Consider the following 21,241-nt stretch of genomic DNA (forward strand, 5'->3'; position numbering starts at 1 on the left):
CGGGCTCCGTGCCCTCCCAGGGGGCCGGGGGCGCAGCCTCCAGAGGAAGGTAGGCGCACCCGTGTGTGTGCGGAGGAAGTGGGGCCTTGGGAGACAGCGGCCTCCGGGCTGCGTCCGGGTGTGGACCGGGCCTCCGTCACACTGCTGGACCAGGCCGGCGGGCTCACGCCTGTGGGCCGGAGCGACTCTCAACAGCCTCCCTCCTCCCTCTGCAGCTCCACTTTGGGGAAGGGGCCCTGACAGACGTGTTAGTACTAAATAGTTCCCTGAGGAAGAAGAGACGGGAAGGGAGGGTCTGGGGAGGAACAGGGGGCAGTGGAGAGAGAGGTGAGAGCGAGCGAGCTGCTGGGCGATGCAAGAAGAGCACACGCCTTGTTCCCTAAACCCCCAGCTGCCACTGCACCGTGACACAAAACCCCGGAGGGAAAAGGGCTGCAGCAGTTCCCATGCAGAACTATACTTTATCAGTTGCCAGTTTTCACCATTCTGAGGCTCATACAAGGAGGAGGCCCCCTCTGGAACCGACCTCACTCATGAACATTCTGTGACGTGGAGCCAGACAGGGTGAATCGGTGGGTGAAAAAGGGACAACGAGGAGGTTGAGGTCCACCAGGCCCTGAAACGATCAGTGCGATTAAGAAGCACTTGGTGAGCAGGTGTCTCCCATGCTCCTCTGTGACGTCACGTTGCCACGACTACCTGTGAGCCGTGGGGTCCAGGTGCCCTTCTCTTGTAACCAGCCACCCTGGGATCACTTGGACCAGTGACAAGACGGGAGGGGCAGTGCGCGAGCCCGGGAGTCTCAGCCCCCAGCCCGTGCAGCCTCTGCCTCGCCTTCTGGAGATACGGCCCTGAAGCCACAGCGTAAGGCAGCCTTCTGGAGCACCGGGGGCCACCGGGGAAAACAGAGGTGCCCAATCCACAGCAAGCAGCAACTGCTCGACACGTGAGTCAGGCTAGCCTGGGCGCCCACCTCAAGGGCCCTTAAGCTGAATGTACCACGTGAGTAAGACCAGCCCAGCCAACGCAAAGAAACATGGGAAATAGCAAATCATAGCTGCTTTGAGTGTTTGGATGGTTGGTTATGCGGTAGTAACTGAAATGGATATTAACATCTGGAACAGGGTCAGGGGGCTGCTGTAACAAAACCCTAAAACAGGCAGCACTGATTTTAGGCAGCGGGTGAAGGCTGACAAGGTGTTGAGGAGACCCTCAGTAGAGCCCTCTGAGCTGTGAGGAATGACCATCAGAGCTGGAGGAAGAGTGACGTGTATTAGGTGGTGGCAGAACAAGGGGCAAGACCATTTTCAGCAGTTAACTTGGAAAATAGAAAATGTATTTAAACAACTTAGAAATACGGAGGAAAATATTTCTAGGTAGACTGTTGAAAGCTCCAATCAGCTTGCTCTAGCTGTATAGGATAAGATACAGAAGGAAGAGATGAGCTTTAAAAATCCCCAAACAAAACCCCTGCTGTTTGCAAGCAGAATTTAGAGAGAATGTAAAAGAATTAGGATTACCTAGCTGATTGAAAAATAAAAATATTTCACATTTTCAGATTCGACAGTCAGCAAAATATTCCTAAAGGAACAAATGGCCTCAGAGTGAAGACGGAATTAAGGGTATGACTCATAAGAGCTCAGACCACGTTTAAAGAGTCTTACAGAGACCCTCCCAGCAAGAGAAAGAGGGCTTCTAAAAACCTGAGGGGCATTGCCTCATAGAATCCTGACATGTCCAAAGTAGAGAGAGGTCTTGAAAAGAATTACAGTTGTGACTTCTGGGGGCATAGAGGAAACGCTCAGAAGACTCATAGGAGACCTACAAAAATTTTAAGAGAATTATATTAGTAAGAGCACCACCAGCTGGACTGAGGGTGGGGCTGATACTGTTCAAGAGGAAAAGGTGATTCTGGGTCTCCAGATTTCTATGAGCAGAAAGAAGACAGAGAAAGCTACTGATCTTCAAACATGGGTCATTTCTGATGGAAAAGAAAGAATCACTAGAGAGCAGAACAAGAGGACATGGGAGAGAATAATGAACTAGGAAATCCCTCCTGGGAGCAGACGGTGGCCTTCATTGAGGAATAGCTCCTGCCTCTGGAGCAGGGGCTCTGATAACCTGGGCCATCTGGATCTCAGAACTGGTAAGGACCAGTGATTTCCATGAGTCTCATGTTCCTCCTGTTTTTTATGGGAGTGACTGTTGTGGTCATCCTGGTTCTGTCTGTGGGGTAACTTGGTTTGTCAGCTTGCAGATCTGTGGGTGAAGAGGTGTCACACCAGAGGAGATCTGTACTTATATCCAGATGGACCTGATGTAGCTCAGGAGGCCCTGGATTTTGAATAAACTAGGAATAAGCCTTTTAGGTATGCTGGGATGGGAGAAATAATATGGTACAGGGGGAAGAAAAGTAATTTGTGATAGACTGTTTCATTGACACAAATTCTTCCTTTACAGAAGGCAAGTCCCCCTGCAATGAAACTCTGCCACGTCTCCCATACATTTCTCAACTGTATTAAATCTGTGCTGGTCTTGTGATTTTGCCTTGGTCAGTGGAAAGCGGCAGAAGTGATACTATGTGCATTCTGAGCTTAGGCTTCAGGTGGCCTTGGGACTTCTGCTTTGCCCTCTTGGAATACTGTCCTGAGACCAGGAAGTTCGTCTAACCTACAGGAGAATGAGAAGCACATGACTAAGAATTGAGGTGCTTCAGTCAATGACCAGTGTCAAGTGCTAAACATGTGAGTGAGGCCAACTCTGACGTTCCAGTCTCACTGACCCTCCAGCTAAATACAGCCACATGGGTGGGCCCAGAGGGAACCAGAAGAGGAAATAACCAGCCAACCTATGGAAATGTGAGAAATAGTAAATCACTGTTGTTTTAAGCCACTAAATTTTGAGGCAATTTATTATGCAGTAATAGAAAACCATAATATCTAGCGTGACTGATCTAGAAAAAAGGAAACATGAAATACTAGTATCAGGAATGAAAAAAAAGACATTGTACATTAAGGGGTTAGTAAAGGGATACTGTGAGCCTCATTATGCCTGAAAATTAATAACTTATAGAAAGTGGAAAAGTTCCTTGAAATATGAAACTATAACTGACACAAAACAAATAGAAAATGTAAACAGCCTCACATTAGTTTTAAAAATTGCAGCTGTAATTAAAGATCTCTCACAAAGAAAACTCCAGGATCAGAGGGCTTCACTGTCAAATTCTACCAAATATTTGAAGGAGAAATAAGATAAATCTTACATAAACTCTTTCAGAGAAGAGAGAAAGAGGCAGCACTTTCTGACACATTTTATAAGTCTGGTATAAGCCTGATATAAAAACTTGAGAATAATGAAAGAGGAAAGAAAATTACAGGCCCATATCTTTCTTGACCAGAGACACAAAAATCATTCACAAAATATCAGCAAATTAAATTGGCAATATATAAGAGAATACACCATGACCAATTGAGCTTATTCTAGGAATGCAAGTTTACTGTAACATTTGAAGATCAATTGTAATTCACCACATTAGCAGAGCAAGGAGAACAACCATTTAATCATCTTGATAAGTATAGAAAAAGCATTTGATAAATTCAACTCATTCATTTTGAAAACTCTCAGCAAACAAGGAATGGAAGGAACTTCCTCAATGAGATAAAAAGGCATCTATGAAAAACCTACAGCTAACATCATGCTCAGTGGCAAGGACCTGAGTGATTTTCCCTCAAGATGGGGACCATGGCAAGAATGTCCATTCTTTTCACTTTTATTCAACACTGACTGGAGGTCATGACCAGTGAAATAAGATAAGAAAAAGAAATGAAAGGCATAAAAATGGGAGAAGAAGAAGTAAAACTCTTTCTTGCCCCACAGATGAAATGATTATACATGGAGAAAATCCTAAATAATCTAAAAGAAAACTACTAGGATAAATTAGTAAATTTTTTAAGGGTGTAAAATTCAAGGACAAAATAAAATACTAAATGAGTCAATGTCATGAAAGAAAAGGACAGTGCGAGAAACTGTCACAAACTGGAGGAGGCTAAGGAGATGTGATGAGTAAATGCAATGTGGTGTCTGGACTGGACCCTGGATCAGAGAAAGAACATTAGTGGGAAAACTGGCGAGATCTGAATAGTCTGTAATTTAGTTAATAGTATTTACCAACGTTAATTTCTTACTTTTGACAGTTGTACCACTGTTACATAAGACGTTAACATGACAGGAAACTGGGTCAAGGGCATATGGGAACTCTTTGTACTATCTTTGCAAGTTTTTTAAGTCTAAAGTTATATCAGAATAAAAAGTTTAAGAACACAGAAGACATCACTGGAGGCTTCTTGAATGAGACGGAAGCAACATGGCTCTGGTGGCAGCTACAGCAGGAGCTGCTCCACCAGGCCAGGTTCCTGTGTGAGCCCAGAAGCTGCTCCTGGGAGCTCAGTCCTCGAACTTCCTACCAGTGATTCTGTAGCTACATAATGCCCTGTAATAAATTTCTTGCTTAAACAGCAAAAGTCACTGCTAAGAAAATGAAAAGGCAAGCTGCAAACCAGGAGAAGATATTTCTACCATATATAATCAAACAGAGGAATTGCTTCTAGACTATACAGAGAACGTCTACAATTCAACATTGAGGTGACAAACAGGAAAACGAGAAGGGAGCAAACAGCCACGTCATCAAGGAGATTAAAAAAAAAACAAAAACCAGTTTTTTAAGGAACCTCCATATACAACCCAGCAATCCCACTACTGGGCATATACCCTGAGAAAACCATAATTCAAAAAGAGTCATGCACCACAATGTTCACTGCAGCACTATTTACAATAGCCAGGATATGGAAGCAACCTAAGCGCCCATCGACAGATGAACGGATAAAGAAGATGTGGCACATATATATAATGGAATATTACTCAGCCATAAAAAGAAATGAAACTGAGTTATTTGTAGTGAGGTGGATGGACCTAGAGACTGTCATACAGAGTGAAGTAAGTCAGAAAGAGAAAAACAAATACCGTATGCTAACATATATATGGAATCTTAAAAAAACAAAAAGTTCTGAAGAACCTAAGGGCAGGACAGGAATAAAGATGCAGACGTAGAGAATGGACTTGAGGACACGGGGAGGGGGAAGGGTAAGCTGGGACGAAGTGAGAGAGTGGCATGGACATATATACACTACCAAATGTAAAACAGATAGCTAGTGGGAAGCAGCCGCATAGCACAGGGAGATCAGCTCGGTGCTTTGTGTCCACCTAGAGGGGTGGGATAAGGAGGGCGGGAGGGAGACGCAAGTGGGAGGGGATATGGGGATATATGTATACGTATAGCTGATTCACTTTGTTATACAGCAGAAACTAACACACCATTGTAAAGCAATTATATTCCAATAAAGATGTTAAAAAAAAACAAACAGAACCCCCCCCCCAAAAAAACCAAAAAAAAATCCCCAAATAATCATGTATAATGTTAAAAAAAAAAAAAAAAAAAAGAGCCAGGAAGCCCACGAACAGTGTTTAATACCACTAGTCATCCAGGGAGTCGAAGTAAAACCACCATGAGATTTCATTTCACATGCATTAGTGGTAAGACTAAAAAGAACGACAACCTTAAATGTGGTATATATTGCTCGTAAGTGTGTAATATGGTACAACCACTTTGGAAAACTGAAAGTGCCTATAAAGGTAAATTATATCCTTACGTATACACCTGGGAGGAATGCAAACACGTGTCCACAGAAGACCTGGACAAGAGTGTTGACAGCAGATTTATAGAAGCTAAAAGCTGGACACAACGGTCATCAACAAAAGTATGAATAAACAAACTGTGGAATATTCTTACAATGGAATGTTACTCAGCAATAGAACATGAGCTTTGGATTCAGGTAACACCACAGCTGACTGTAGAAGCACCGCGTGGAGTGAAAGAAGCCCAACAACAAAGGGTGCCCACTGGGCGATTCCACTCACAGCAAGTTCACAACAGAACGAATCCACGGTGACGGGAGCAGAACGAGGGGGGGGCCTGTGGGGGAGGGGATTGACTGGAAAGGGGCAGGGGGGAAGTTCCTGAAGCGATGAAGAAGTTCCACGTCTTTAAAAATTTTTTGAAATTGAGGTAAACAATAGGTAATGTCAAAAGCTACGTTTTAACCACTGAGTGCACAGCTCAGTGGCACCGAGTACATCCACGCTGCTCTACAGCCACGCCATCATCCATCTCTGGAACTTCTTCACCACCCCCGACTGAAACTCTGCACCCGCTAAACACTAACTCGCCATTTCCCCCTCTCCCCAGCAACCACCACGCCTCCTGTCTCTGTGGATTTGACTATTACTCCAGGTGCTTTGTGTAAGTGGAATTATGTAATATTTGTCCCTTTTTATCCGGCCTATTTTACTTGGCATTATATATCCAAGTTTCTTCCACGTTGTAGCAGGTGTCATAGTTTCCTTAGGAAGGCTAAATAATATTCCACTCTATGGATGGACTGCATTTTGTCTATTCATCCAATGATGGATATTTTATGTTGTTCCCACCTTTTGGCTGTTGTGAATAACGTTACCATGAACAAGATATGAGTGTGCAAATACCTGATAACGAAAAGTTCTGCATCTTGACTGGGGTGTTGGTCCCACAGCGGGATGCATCTTCAAGACCCACTACCCAGGGCACTGACAACCCGTGAGCTGGCGCACCCTCTCGTGCCCTAACGCGACAGGCCTTAGGTACAGTCCTCCACTCCCCCTCTACTCACCCCTGCCGCCCCGGGGGCTTGGGAGGAAAGCCCCCTCCCACTTCCTCCAGCTTGAGCCAGGGCTCCCCCCCTGCCCCCAACGTCACTCAGTTCACCCCCCATGTGCCGACTGGGAGCAGGCCTCCCAGGAGACACCGGGGGTGGGCCCCCTGCACCCCACAGCACTCTGGGCTTTGTCTACTCACCCCCGATCTTCCCTCTTTGCAGCTGAGCCCCTGGAGGCAGCCTGCCCCCCCTACAGCAGCCGTGGGGCTGAGCAGGCCATGTCCGCAGCCATGGGGGAGGGCTCTGTGCCCCCTGAGCAGCTCCCGGGGCTCCTCACACAGAGGGCGTCAGGCTCTGCCAGCACCTTCCGGATGACTCGCATATGTTTTTTAACAAGTCAACAGTAGAGTTGAAATAGGCTTAAGGCCCTCTTGCTTTCCTTGAAGAAAGTTCTGTATTGTAATAATAAAGAGAAACAGTAGGAATCGTGGCAAAAATAATAAAAAAGACAGCTTTGCTGGGGAGGAGGAGCCGCAGCTCTCCCTAGGGGATGGACGTCTACTCTGGAGCTAACTCTTTTCCGAAATAAGTTTGATCTGTCCTCACAGATGATTAAAGCAGCCTGCGGCCCGTGAGGACGAGCGGATGCCGGAAACGCTGGAGGCGAGCTCCTGGTCTTGGAGGAACACAGCCCGCGTTTTCCCTGCCTCGGCCTCCACGTGCTGGGAGTGGGATCCATCCACAGCCCAGTCCCGGCGCCCTGGCATCAGCCGTGGGCAAGCGGGTCAGGCGGGGCTGCGGGCGAGGCATCCAGGAAGGGCAGGGGAACCCCTAACCCCAACTCCCAGGTGCTCCCGGCACCGCTGGCGCCTCCATCCCGACGCAGGGAGGGGCGCTCCCCTGAGCCAGCTGCCGCCCAGCCTGCAGCCAAGGCAGCCGAAGTCCCCCCGATTCCCCCCGCCCCCGTCCCCAAGGCCAGCCCACACCCGGGCAGGGCACAGAGAACAGCGCTCGGAACTGGTTTACCCTCCTGTGGGGCCCAGCAGGTTGTTCCTGAAGACCACAGGGTCCCTGAAAAGCCCGGCTCAGCGCACGGCGCCGGCTGCCGCGGCCTTGCTCTGGGTCTCTCCGCTTGAGGTCAAGGGTCAGAAGCCGCTCTCCGACCCAGGTCCAACTGGGCGGGACTCTCGCAGCCTAGAACAGGCTGGCCCTGGGCTGTCCTCAAGTCTTTCAAGCACTTCCGAATTTTCCTGGTTGTTTTTCAAAGCTCCTTTTTCTCCTCCATAAATTGATCTTTAAGAGTGGTTATTTGATATACAAAGCAGACAGCTTGTCACTAGTTAATTCCTTAAATGATACACCAGCATTTGGACAAAGGATATACTAGCATTTCATAAATGTTAACACCTATATAAAATATCATATTGTTGTCAATAATATCAAGATATTAGTAATGCCAACATTGTCAGGATACCTTTGACTAATTAAACTGTATCAATATTAGGGTTCAATTTGGAAATAGTACCCTAATTGTAAAAATATCCAAAGGAAGGCCTTTTTAGTTAGAAATAAAATGACTCAATACAATGGTAGGTTGTATTAATACTGTAAGCCCAGAGAACTTTTCTTGAGGTTGCAAAAAGGAACATATGGTGCCCATTTAAAATTCACCAATTACATAGAAGGCATCGGGCGGGGATGAAACCATTTACTGAGGTCAGAAACCTGGTGAGCAGAGGCTGGGCCACGGTTGGGCACGGGCGTGGGCCGGCTCCCACGGGAGTTCTCTACCACGCCGGCCACGTGTGCAGCTCAGATTCACACCACTCGTAGCCATTGACCAATGCTGCCTGAGGGAAGATGCATGGCACAGCGGATAGGGGTACAGGGGAGTCTCAACTCCATAAGTCTACACCCTCTGCGGTTTATAGTGCCACACTGGTGGGTGTTTTAGTCAGCCCGCTTTCCCACATTTTTCTTGTTTGATTATTTTTATTTTGGGGGATTGGGAAATGAAAGATCTATTTACTTTTAAGCTGATTTTATTTTTTCAGCATCATCTTCAGGAGTTTATATTTTTCCCTAAAAACTACCTGAAGAGCCTGGAAGCTGTGTGGTTCTTACAGAACTTTCCCCCATCTCACTGCCCCTTGAGCTGGTGCTGGTGCATTCCCACAGCAGTGAACAAATGCTGGGAAGACATCGCTCCTGCCTCTGGGGAAGATGTCAAGTAACAACGGATGTTAAGAAAGCAGCACGATTATCTCCCGTATCGTTTCCAGACACCATCTCAGTTCACAGGTTCCTGGCAAAGATGGGGCACCGTAAGGGACAAAGGACCAAAGACAGTGACACAGCACAGATCAGTGACTTTGGAAACAAAATAAAAATATTTTGGGGCAGACACATCATTTTAAGTTTTGTACGTGAAGTGAGACCTTATTAAAATGTTTTTTCTTTCTTGCATTATTTCTTATTGTATGTGCTAACTTAAAAACTAACATTTCATTATGGAGCACCTCAAACATATGTGAAGTAAACAGAATAGCATAACGAGTCCCTTACACGTGGCATCCAGCTTCCTCACCCATCAACATTCTGCTTGCCTTGCTTCCTCTATGCCCCTCACCCTCCAATTGCCACTCCTTTTGAGGTCAAACTTATATACTCTGAATCACACAAATCTCAACATATTTAACACATAATAGGTACATTTGTTAAGCTACATCCCTATCAGGATATAGATTTTTTTCATCACCCCAGAAAGTTCCCTTATGCTTCTTCCTAGTTAACCCACTCACTCCACCCTGGGCAGCCAGCCTTCTGAATTTTTTTCCCTGTGGATCAGTTTTGCATCTTCCAGAACATCATATAAATCAGGGGTCCCCAACTCCCAGGCTGCGGACCGATTCTGGTCCGCAGCCTGTTAGGAACCAGGCTGCACAGTGGGAGGTGAGTGGTGGGCAAGCGAGCGAAGCTTCATCTGCCGCTCCCCATCGCTCGCATTTACTGCCTGAACCATCCCACCCCCCCGCCCGGTCTGTGGAAAAACTGTCTTCCACGAAAATGTTGGATATAAATGATAAAGCTTGTACTCCTCTGTGTTCAGCTTCTTTCACTCAGCATAGCATCTATGAGAGTCACCCATGTTACTGCATATACAGATACTTCATTTCTTTTTATTGCTGAGTAATATTCCACTGTATGGCTATATGACGAATTGTTTATCCATTCTGTTGGGTGTCATTTAGGTTGTTTCCAATTTTTGAATAATTTTTAAAATTATGATTACAATGGCTGAAGTCTTCCAGCTTCATTCTTTTTCAAGGTTGTTGTTTTGACCCTCCTAGGTTCTTTGAATTTCCATACACAATTAAAAAAAAAAGTCTTGTCAATTTCTGTAAACGCCTGCTGGGATTATGACTGGAATTACTTTGGAATTTTCCATCAATTTTCAGAGAACAGGCATCTTAACAATATTAATTTTCCAATCCATGAACATAGTGTATCTCTCCATTCATTTCGGTCATTTCTATTTCTCTAAGAAATATTTTGCAGTGCTTAACGTAGACGTCTTACACATCACTCATTAAGCCTGTTTCTAAGTATTTTAGGTTTTGATGCTATTATAAGTAGTATTGCTGTAAATTTTCCACTTGTTTCCATTTGTTTGCTGATAGTATATAGAAATACCATTGGTTTTTGCATATTTGCCTTATGTCCACGACCTTGCTAAATTCTGTAGTTTTTTCTTCGTGGTTCATTAGGATTTTCTCGGTACAGAGTCAAGCCATCTGCAAACAGGGACAGTTTCACTTCTTTCCCGCCCTCATGCATTTTACTAGTTTCACAGCATAGGCTGACATCTCAGGTAGCCTTGGCTAGAAGTGCTGAGAGCAGACACATGGTCTTTCCTCATCTTAGGGGCAAAGCATTCCAGTGTTTCACCTTGAAGTATTTTATTAGCTGTGGGCTTTTCATAGCTGTCTTCCATCAGATTGTGAAAGCGCCTCTTTAATCCTAGTTTGCTAAGAGTTGTTTAAATAAGGGTTGAATTTTTTCAAATGCTTTTTCTGCATCTATTGAAATGATCTCCTTTTTCTCCTCCACTCTGTTACTATGGTAAATTATACTGATTGATTTCTGAACACTTTTTTTTTCAATTTCTTATAATATTTTATTTATTTTTATACAGCAGGTTCTTATTAGTTATGTACTTTATACATATTAGTGAATATATGTCAATCCCAATCTCCCAATTCATCCCACCATCACCCCCTCCCACACTTCCCCCCCTGGCATCCACAAGTCTGTTCTTCACATCTGTGTCTCCATCTCTGCCCTGCAAACTGGTTCATCTGTACCATTTTTTCCAGATTCCACATATAAGTGTTAATATATGATATTTGTATTTCTCTTACTTCACTCTGTATGACAGTCTCTAGGTCCACCCATGTCTCTACAAATGCCCCAATTTCGTTCCTTTTTATGGCTGGGTAATATTCCATTGTATATATGTACCACATCTTCTTGATCCATTCATCTGTCTATGGACATTTAGGTTGCTTCCATGACCTGGCTACTGTAAACAGTGCTGTAATGAACATTGTGATACATGTCTCTTTGAATTATGGTTTTCTCTGGGTATATGCCCAGTAGTGAGATTGCTGGGTCATATGGTAATTCTATTTTTAGTTTTTTAAGGAACCTCCATACTGTTCTCCATAGTGGCTGTATCAATTTACATTTCCACCAATAGTGCAAGAGGGTCCCCTTTTCTCCACACCCTCTCCAGCATTTGTTGTTTGTAGATTTTCTGATGATGCCCATTCTAACCAGTGTGAGGTGATGCCTCATTGTAGTTTTGATTTGCATTTCTCTAGTTATTAGTGATGTTGAGCAGCTTTTCATGTGCCTCTTGGCCATCTGTATGTCTTCTTTGGAGAAATGTCTATTTAGGTCTTCTGTCCATCTTTTGATTGGGCTGTGTTTTTTAAATATTGAGCTGCATGAGCTGTTTGTATATTTTGGAGATTAATCCTTTGTTGATTTGTTTGCAAATATTTTCTCCCACTCTGAGGGTTGTCTTTTCATCTTGTTTACAGTTTCCTTTGCTGTGTAAAAGCTTTTAAGTTTCATTAGGTCCCATTTGTTTATTTTTGTTTTTATTTCCATTACTCTAGGAGGTGGGTCAAAAAAGATCTTGCTGTGATTTACATCAAAGAATGTTCTGCCTATGTTTTCCTCTAAGAGTTTCATAGTGTCTGATCTTACATTTAGGTCTTTAATCCATTTTGAGTTTATTTCTGTGTATGGTGTTAGGGAGTCTTCTAACTTCATTCTTTTACATGTAGCTGTCCAGTTTTCCCAGCACCACTTATTTGAAGAGACTGTCTTTTCTCCATTGTATATCCTTGCCTCCTTTGTCATAGATTAGTCAACCATAGGTGTGTGGGTTTACCTCTGGGCTTTCTATCCTGTCCCATCGATCTATAATTCTGTTTTTGTGCCAGTACCATATTGTCTAGATTACTGTAGCTTTGCCGTATAGTCTGAAGCCAGGGAGTCTGATTCCTCTCTCAAGATTGCTTTGGCTACTGGGGTCTTTTGTGTCTCCATACAAATTTTAAGATTTTTTGTTGTTGTTGTTCTAGTTCTGTAAAAAAATGCCATTGGTAATTTGATAGGGATTGCATTGAATCTGTAGATTGCTTTGGGTAGTACAGTCATTTTCACAATATTGATTCTTCCAATCCAAGAACATAGTATATCTCTCCACCTGTTTGTGTCATCTTTGATTTCTTTCATCGGTGTCTTATAGTTTTGAGTACAGGTCTTCTACCTTCTTAGGTAGGTTTATTCCTAGGTATTTTATTCTTTTTGTTGCAGTGGTGAATGGGATTGCTTCCTTAATTTCTATTTCTGATCTTTCATTGTTAGTGTATAAGAATGCAAGAGATTTCTGTGCATTAATTTTGTATCCTGCTACCTTACCAAATTCATTGATTAGCTCTAGTAGTTTTCTGGTAGCATCTTTAGGATTCTCTATGTATAGTATCATGTCATCTGCAAACAGTGATAGTTTTATTCCTTCTTTTCCAATCTGTATTCCTTTTCTTTCTTTTTCTTCTCTGATTGCCATGGCTAGGATTTCTGAAACTATGTTGAATAACAGTGGTGAGAGTGGACATCCTTGTCTCGTTCCTGATCTTAGAGGAAATGCTTTCAGTTTTGAGAACTGAAAATGATGTTTGCTATGGGTTTGTCATATACGGGCTTTCTTATTTTGAGGTAGGTTCCCTCTATGCCCACTTTCTGGAGAGTTTTTATTCTAAATGGGTGTTGAATTTTGTCAAAAGCTTTTTCTGCAACTATTGAGATGATCATATGGTTTTTATTCTTCAAGTTGCTAATATGGTGTATCACATTGATAGATTTGCATATACTGAAGAATCCTTGCATCCCTGAGATAAATCCCACTTGATCATGGTGCATGATCCTTTAAATGTGTTGTTGGATTCTGTTTGCTAGTATTTTGTCGAGGATTTTTGCATCTATATTCATCAGTGCTATTGTTCTGTAATTTTCTTTTTTTGCAGTATCTTTGTGTGGCTTTCGTGCCAGGCCGATGGTGGCCTTGTAGAATGATTTTGGGAGTGTTCCTTCCTCTGCAACTTTTTGGAAGAGTTTGAGGAGGATGGGTGTTAGCTCTTCCTGAAATGTTTGATAGAATTCACCTGTGAAGCTATCTGGTCCTGGACTTTTGTTTGTGGGAAGATTTTTAATCACAGTTTAAATCAATTTCACTACTTGTGATTGGTCTGTTCATACTTTCTATTTCTTCTTGGTTCAGTCTTGGAAGGTTATACCTTTCTAAGAATTTGTCCATTCCTTCCAGGTTGTCCATTTTATTGGCATAGAGTTGCTTGTAGTAGTCTCTTATGATGCTCTGTACTTCTGTGGTGTCTCTTGTATCTTCTCCTTTTACATTTCTGATTTTATTGATTTGAGACCTCTCCCTCTTTTTCTTGATGAGTCTGGCTAAAGGTTTATCAATCTGGTTTATCTTCTCAAAGAACCAGCTTTTAGTTTTATTGATCTTTGCTATTGTTTTCTTTGTTTCTATTCCATTTACTTCTGCTCTGATCTTTATGATTTCTTTCCTTCTACTAACTTTGGGCTTTGTTTGTTCTTCTTTCTCTAGTTCCTTTAGGTGTAAGGTTAGATTGTTTGAGATTTTTCTTGTTTCTTGAGGTAGGATTGTATTGCTATAAACTTCCCTCTTAGAACTGCCTTTGCTGCATCCCACAGGTTTTGGATCATGTTTTCATTGTCATTTGTCTCTAGGTTTTTTTTTTTTTTTTGATTTCCTCTTTGATTTCTTCAGTGATCTCTTGGTTATTTAGGAACGTATTGTTTAGCCTCCATGTGTTTGTGTTTTTTACGTTTTTTCCCCTGTAATTTATTTCTAATCTCACAGCACTGTGGTCAGAAAAGATGCTTGATATGATTTCAATTTTCTCAAATTTACTGAGGCTTGATTTGTGACACAAGGTGTGATCTATCCTGGAGAATGTTCTGTGTGCACTTGAGAAGAAATGCAATCTGCTGTTTTCAGATGGAATATCCTATGAATATCAATTAAATCTATCTGGTCTATTGTGTCATTTAAAGCTTGTGTTTCTTTATTTTCTGTCTGGATGATCTGTCCATTGGTGTAAGTGAGGTGTTAAAAAAGTCCCCCACTATTATTGTCTTACTGTCGATTTCCTCTTTTATAGCTGTTAGCATCTACCTTGTGTATTGGGATACTTCTATGTTGGGTGAATATATATTTATAATTGTTATATCTTCTTCTTGGATTGATCCCTTGATTATTGTGTAGCGCCTTCCTTGTCTCTTGTAACATTCTTTGTTTTAAAATCTATTTTATATGATATGAGTATTGCTTCTCCAGCTTTCTTTTGATTTCCATTTGCATGGAATATCTTTTTTCATTTCCTCACTTTCAGTATGTATGTGTCCCTAGGTCTGAAGTGGATCTCTCTCTTTTGTTTTTTCTGTTGTTATTATTTTTAAATTTATTTATTTATTTTTGGCTGCGTTGGGTCTTTGTTGCTGCGCACGGGCTTTCTCTAGTTGCGGTGAGCAGGGGCTGCTCTTCGTTGCAGTGCACGGGCTTATTGCGGTGGCTTCTCTTGTTGAGGAGCACATGCTCTAGGCACGCTGGCTTCAGTAGTTGTGGCTCGACGGCTGTAGAGTGCAGGCTCAGTGGTTGTGGCGCATGGGCTTAGTTGCTTTGTGGCACTTAGGATCTTCCCGGACCAGGGCTCGAACCCATATCCCCTGCATTGGCAGGCAGATTCTTAACCACTGCGCCACCAGGGATGTCCCTGAAGTGGGTCTCTTGTAGACAGCATATATATGGGTCTTGTTTTTGTACCCATTCAGCGAGCCTGTGTCTTTTGGTTGGAGCATTTAATCCATTCACATTTAAGGTAATTATCGACATGTATGTTCCCATTACCATTTTCTTAATTGCTTTGGGTTTGTTTTTGTAGGTCCTTTTCTTTTCTTTTCTTTTCTTTTCTTTTCTTTTCTTTTCTTTTCTTTTCTTGTGTTTCCCACTTAGAGAAGTTCCTTTAGCTGGTTTGGTGGTGCTGAATTCGTTTAGCTTTTGCTTGTATGTAAAGCTTTTGATTTCTCCGTCGAATCTGAATGAGATCCTTACCGGGTAGGGTAATCTTGGTTGCAGGTTCTTCCCTTTCGTCACTTTAAGTATATCATGCCACTCCCTTCTAGCTTGCAGAGTTTCTGCTGAGAAATCCGCTGTTAACCTTATGGGAGTTCCCTTGTATGTTGTCATTTTTCCCTTGTTGCTTTTAATAATTTTTCTATGTCTTTAATTTTTGTCAATTTGATTATCATGTGTCTTGGTGTGTTTCTCCTTGGGTTTATCCTGCCTGGGACTCTCTGCACTTCCTGGACTTGGGTGGCTGCTTCCTTTCCCATGTTAGGGAATTTTTCAACTATAATCTCTTCAAATATTTTCTCGGGTCCTTTCTCTCTCTCTTCTCCTTCTGGGACCCCTATAATGAGAATGTTGGTGCATTTAATGTTGTCCCAGAGGTCTCTGAGGCTGTCTTCATTTCTTTCCATTCTTTTTTCTTTATTCTGTTCCATGGCAGTGAATTCCACCATTCTGTCTTCCAGGTCACTTATCTGTTCTTCTGCCTCAGTTATTCTGCTATTGATTCCTTCTAATGTATTTTTCATTTCAGTTATTGTATTGTTCATCTGTTTGTTCTTTAAATCTTCTAGGTCTTTGTTAAACGTTTCTTGCATCTTCTCCATCTTTGCCTCCATTCTTTTTCTGAGGTCCTGGATCATCTTCACTATCATTATTCTGAATTCTTTTTCTGGAAGGTTGCCTATCTGCACTTCATTTAGTTGTTTTTCTGGGGTTTTATCTTGTTCCTTCCTCTGGTACACAGTCCTCTCCCTTTTCATTTTGTCTTATCTTTCTGTGAATGTGGTTTTCGTTCCACAGGCTGCAGGACTGTACTTCTTCTTGCTTCTACTGTCTGCCCTCTGGTGGATGAGGCTATCTAAGAGGCTTGTGCAAGCTTCCTGATGGGAGGGACTGCTGGTGGGTAGAGCTGGGTGTTGCGCTGGTGGGCAGAGCTCAGTAAACTTTAATCTGCTTCTCTGCTGATGGGTGGGGCTGAGTTCCTTCTCTGCTGGTTGTTTGGCCTGAGGTAACCCAGCAGTGGAGCCTGCAGGCTCTTTGGTGGGGCTAATGGCGGACCCTGGGAGGGCTCACGCCAAGGAGTACTTCCCAGAACTTCTGCCGCCAGTGTCCCTGTCCCTACAGTGAGCCACAGCCACCCCTCGCCTCTGCAGGAAACCCTCCCACACTAGCAGGCAGGTCTGGTTCAGTCTCCTATGGGGTCACTGCTCCTTCCCCTGGGTCCCGATATGCACACTACTTTGTGTGTGCCCTCCAAGAGTGGAGTCTCTGTTTCCCCCAGTCCTGTCAAAGTCCTGCAATCAAATCCCGCTAGCCTTCAAAGTCTGATTCTCTAGGAATTCCTCCTCCCGTTGCCGGACTCCCAGGTTGGGAAGCCTGACGTGTGGCTCAGAACCTTCACTCCAGTGGGTGGACTTCTGTGGTATAAGTGTTCTCCAGTCTGTGAGTCACCCACCCAGCAGTTATGGGATTTGATTTTACTGTGATTGCGCCCCTCCTATCGTCTCATTGCGGCTTCTCCTTTGTCTTTGGAAGTGGGGTATCTTTTTTGGTGAGTTCCAGTGTCTTCCTGTCGATGACTGTTCAGCAGTTAGCTGTGATTCCGTTGCTCTTGCAAGAGGGAGTGAGCGCCCGTACTTCTACTTCACCGTCTTCAATTTCTGAAACCCTTACCAACCCTCCATTCCTGGGGTAAACCCACTTGATCACTGCTTGATCTTCTTTGCTAATATTTTGTTAAAGTTTTTCTTGCATCTATGTTCATGCAAAATATGGTTCATAGTATTTTTCTTGTAATGTCTTTGTCAGGTTTTGGCATCAGGGTTATTATTATTTTGAATATGTGTTATTGAAGTTTTCACTAATGTGACAAATGTAAATATAGCCAGAAAAGAGAAAATGTCTTAGTATTATTATAATGGCAGTGTGTGTATTTTTTTGCATTGGGAACATTGCTGAAGTCTAAAGGTCTAAAGGAGGGAAGAGAGGATAAAGCGGAATGAGAAGGGTAATGGGAGAGAAGTCAAAGCTGAGGTCTGACAGTGGTTTGGGGTTCCTCACTCCCCCCGCATATGAAGCCTGACTTCTAACTTAATTATCTCCTCAAAGTTTTCCTCTTGTCAGATTTTTAGGTGGAATCAGTTTTCCAGTTACAATGGAAGTCACTGGAAAAACATATATTTTTTTAAGAGTTAAGTCTAATTAAATCTAGGAAATGTTGAAACTAAGGCATATCAAATACTGTATGTAATAGTGGCATTTGAAAGGTGATTAAAAGAAACAGAAGTGGCTGGGGATCAGCGGGCAGTGACCCAGAGACACACAGCCCTGCTTCTAAGGAGCCTGGGGTCCAGTGAGGGGGGGTAGTGGCTGACAGTCAGTCAGTGACCACAGAGAGGGGGCCCTGACCCGGCACAGGGCTGGGAGGGTCGGGACAGTGAGGGGTGGGTGCAAAGGCAGGACCAGCAGTGTCAGAGGGCGATGGGTGAGCAGGGTGGGGAGGGAGAAGGGTCAGGGGGAGAAACACAGTGACGGACAGCTGAGCCACCAAGGAGCTCAGTGAGCTGGAGGAGGGCTGTGGGATACTGCCCACCATCTGGACCCCAGGTCTGCAAGGGGCCCCACGCTCTTCTGCTCTGGGCTTCTAGGAGAGTTGTGTTTTGCTTGCCCTTCTGACACCTGCTGTGCGGGCTCTCAGAGCTGAGGCTGCAGAAGCAGGCACCACAGTCACCCACTAGCAGTTGCTAGGGTAACCGTACTCTAATATAAATAGCAATAAAATTAATCAGGGCCTGAAACTTGGGTAACTTCTTCAGACACCAGCTTACTGGCTTTCTGTGGTGACCAGGTAGGTGGCTTCCACACTTCTGTTCAATTTTTGAGTGTGAAAAAAAAGCACAAGACCAATTTTATCACATACTCTGAGTCTCCTGGTTGAATCAGTGACCTAGTCCAAATGAACAGATCTAGCCCTTGGATGCATGGCAAGGCTCATTCGTTCTGGGGGTCAAGGGTGTCTTTGGAGAAAGGCAGATTTCATCACCTGCCCCAAACACTCTGTTTCCAGAATCTGGATCCCATCTATAGAATTGTGAGATGATAGATTACAATAAACTTCCAGATCTGACCTCAGTCCCACTCACTGCACACTCTGTCTTCGTGGCATCACATGATTTGAAATGATCCTGCTTTCCCCTTCTTTACTACTGTCTTCTCCAGAATGTAAACCCACTGGGCAAGGACTCCACCTGCTCTGCTCACAGCTGCATCCCGAGAGCCCAAACCGTGCCTGGCCCATGGCAGACACTCATTCCCTTGTTGGAGGAGCAAACTCATTCATTCATGTATCAGACAGCAATTGTTGAAATTTGTACATTATGGGCTCCTCTGAAGTACCCAGTGCAACTGCCTTGGTGAAAAGCTCGAGACTTCAGTCCAAAGGCCTGATTTAAGCCCCCTCCAGTGCTCGAACCTACAGGTCCCAGCACATTTTTACACCCGAACCTCAGTTTCCCTGCTGTAAACTGGATAGAATAGTCCTTACTCACAGCCCTGGAGAATTAAGTGAGAAAGCATATGTCAAAGTGCTGGTAAGGTTCTGTGCAGACGTGAGGCATGGTTCCGACTTGAATACAGAGGGAGAGACTGTCCATGAAAACGAAGTGGCTGGGTCAGGACCTCGTGGTCGCTGGAGAGCGTTGTTCGCTGGGGCTCAGGTGTGATGTTTTTCAGGGATTTTTTTTTTTGGTATTGAAAGGTATTATAAAGGCGTTAATTGCATTTTTTAAATTGCTCCACAGTAGAGGTTTCCGTATGAGCTATTTTGGAGAAAAAAGGAAAATTTTTCTCTTCTGGAGTACCACAGTTAATTTACGTTAACAACTTACTCATGAAAGGATGTATGTGAACTCTTTTGTGATACAAGTCCAAAAGCTGACAGAAATTTGGAAATTTCTTCTATTTTAATGTTGAAATTTAATTCACAATGAATTTCTCTTCAAGTGTGGAACATTTCCCCCTCGATTTTCACATGACTTTGTAATAAGAGCAGTTGTATGGGCTCATCAAAAATAGAAGAAAGCTGATAGAGTCGAGATATTCAGTGTAACTATTTAGTGCAGGGGGTTGGCGGCTTTTAAATTTGCATCTTGATCTAAATGTATCTGCTGATTTCCCATCTGCTAATATTTTCCCATCTGCTAAATACCTGCCACCAGGGAAGGGACGCCTTTGTCTTCCCCTGCTTAACCTCCACATCCCCTTCACCTGAACTTGGAGGCAGCACCACTGCGCCCCTCAGAGCGCACCCCCCGCGCCCTCCCCCCTCCCCCCCGACACACACACACACAGACACACGCTCTGACCACAGGTACCAGCGCTGGCCCAGGAGCCCGTCACAGAGAGCTGGGTTAACCCGGGGATTCGTGGCCCAAAGACCCCTGGGCGTCGTCCCACCTCGTGCAACTTGGTGGAGCCCAGGCAACAGCCGTCCTGGGATGCAGGCCAGCCCCTGGAGAGGTGTGTGTGTCTGTCCATCAAACACCCACTGCAGATGATGCAGCCCCAAAGGCAAGGCTCTGCACCACAGATGGGGGGAGGGGGAGGCGGGTGACGGCGGCAGGGAAGCCAGCCCCGGGCCCTGGGTCGGTACCACCTCCCACGTGGGCACCGGGGGCCGTGTGGACCACGGCGGTCCCAGGCCAACCCCACCCCCTCCCTCCCTGAGCAACACGGTCGGTGTGTTAGCACACTTGCGTAGCCTGTGCCTGTCATTTACACCATGAGGAGCTTCCCCTTTCCATGTTTTAACCCTAAGAAGCCTAAAAGCACCAGCTGCTCCCCTCTGGGGGCCCTGAGAATGTGCCGACCCAGAAGGCAGTCCTGGTGTGGCCGCTGGCCGCTCTGGGAAGGCCGGCTCTCCAGCGTCCAGACAACTCCACCGACACACCAGGGACAGAGGAGGAAACGGCCCCGAAGAGCAGGAGTTAACGTTTCATGCTTCAAATCAAGTCCATCGTGCTGACCACGCAGACACTTGATTGATGGTGGCAAATAACAAGTCTCAGTTTTGCTGGGAGCTCGCCTTCGCAGAAAGCCAGAGATGAATAAAATATATGAGGGCACATCAAATATACTGCAAGGACAACATATACAAACAGTACATTAAGCATCATGGAAGGCAGTAAAGGGCTGGAAACAGGTCCGAGTTAGCAGCTGGGCTCTGGTTCTGGGTCTGTCTGCGCAAACAGACTCTCTTTGGGGCCCCCAGTTCTGGGATAGCTAATCAGGAGTTGGGGAGTCTGACCTGCTTAATTTCTCCCGCCTCTTCCTTGCTAAATTACAAGTTCCTGGGCACACGCTCGGCCCCCGCCGGGCCAGCCTTCCCTCCACACGCGGAGCAGTGTCAACAGAAAGGCTCCCGTGACATTTCTGCTCTCCATCAATTACATGCGGGCTCTTCACTGCCAGGAGAAAATACATATTGTGCTCCAGCGAGAGCCATTGTACCGAGGTCAGCAGGAACTCATTGTCCTTTTTGCTTCAGAACAAGGCAATCCTGACATCTGTAAGATCTGCTGTAGATAATCCAGGTGCTATACGCTCAGAGCAATGGGCCAGCGGAGGGGAGAGGCGGGAGCGAGGCTGGGAGAGGCGAGAGACAGATAGACAGACGTTGAGGAGTCTCCTGAAGGCTGGACCATTCAGTCCTGGGCTTGCCTGGGAAGGTTTCACCAAATGGTCTGCA

Source organism: Balaenoptera musculus, chromosome 16, assembly GCF_009873245.2.
Source record: "Balaenoptera musculus isolate JJ_BM4_2016_0621 chromosome 16, mBalMus1.pri.v3, whole genome shotgun sequence".
NCBI lineage: Eukaryota > Metazoa > Chordata > Mammalia > Artiodactyla > Balaenopteridae > Balaenoptera > Balaenoptera musculus.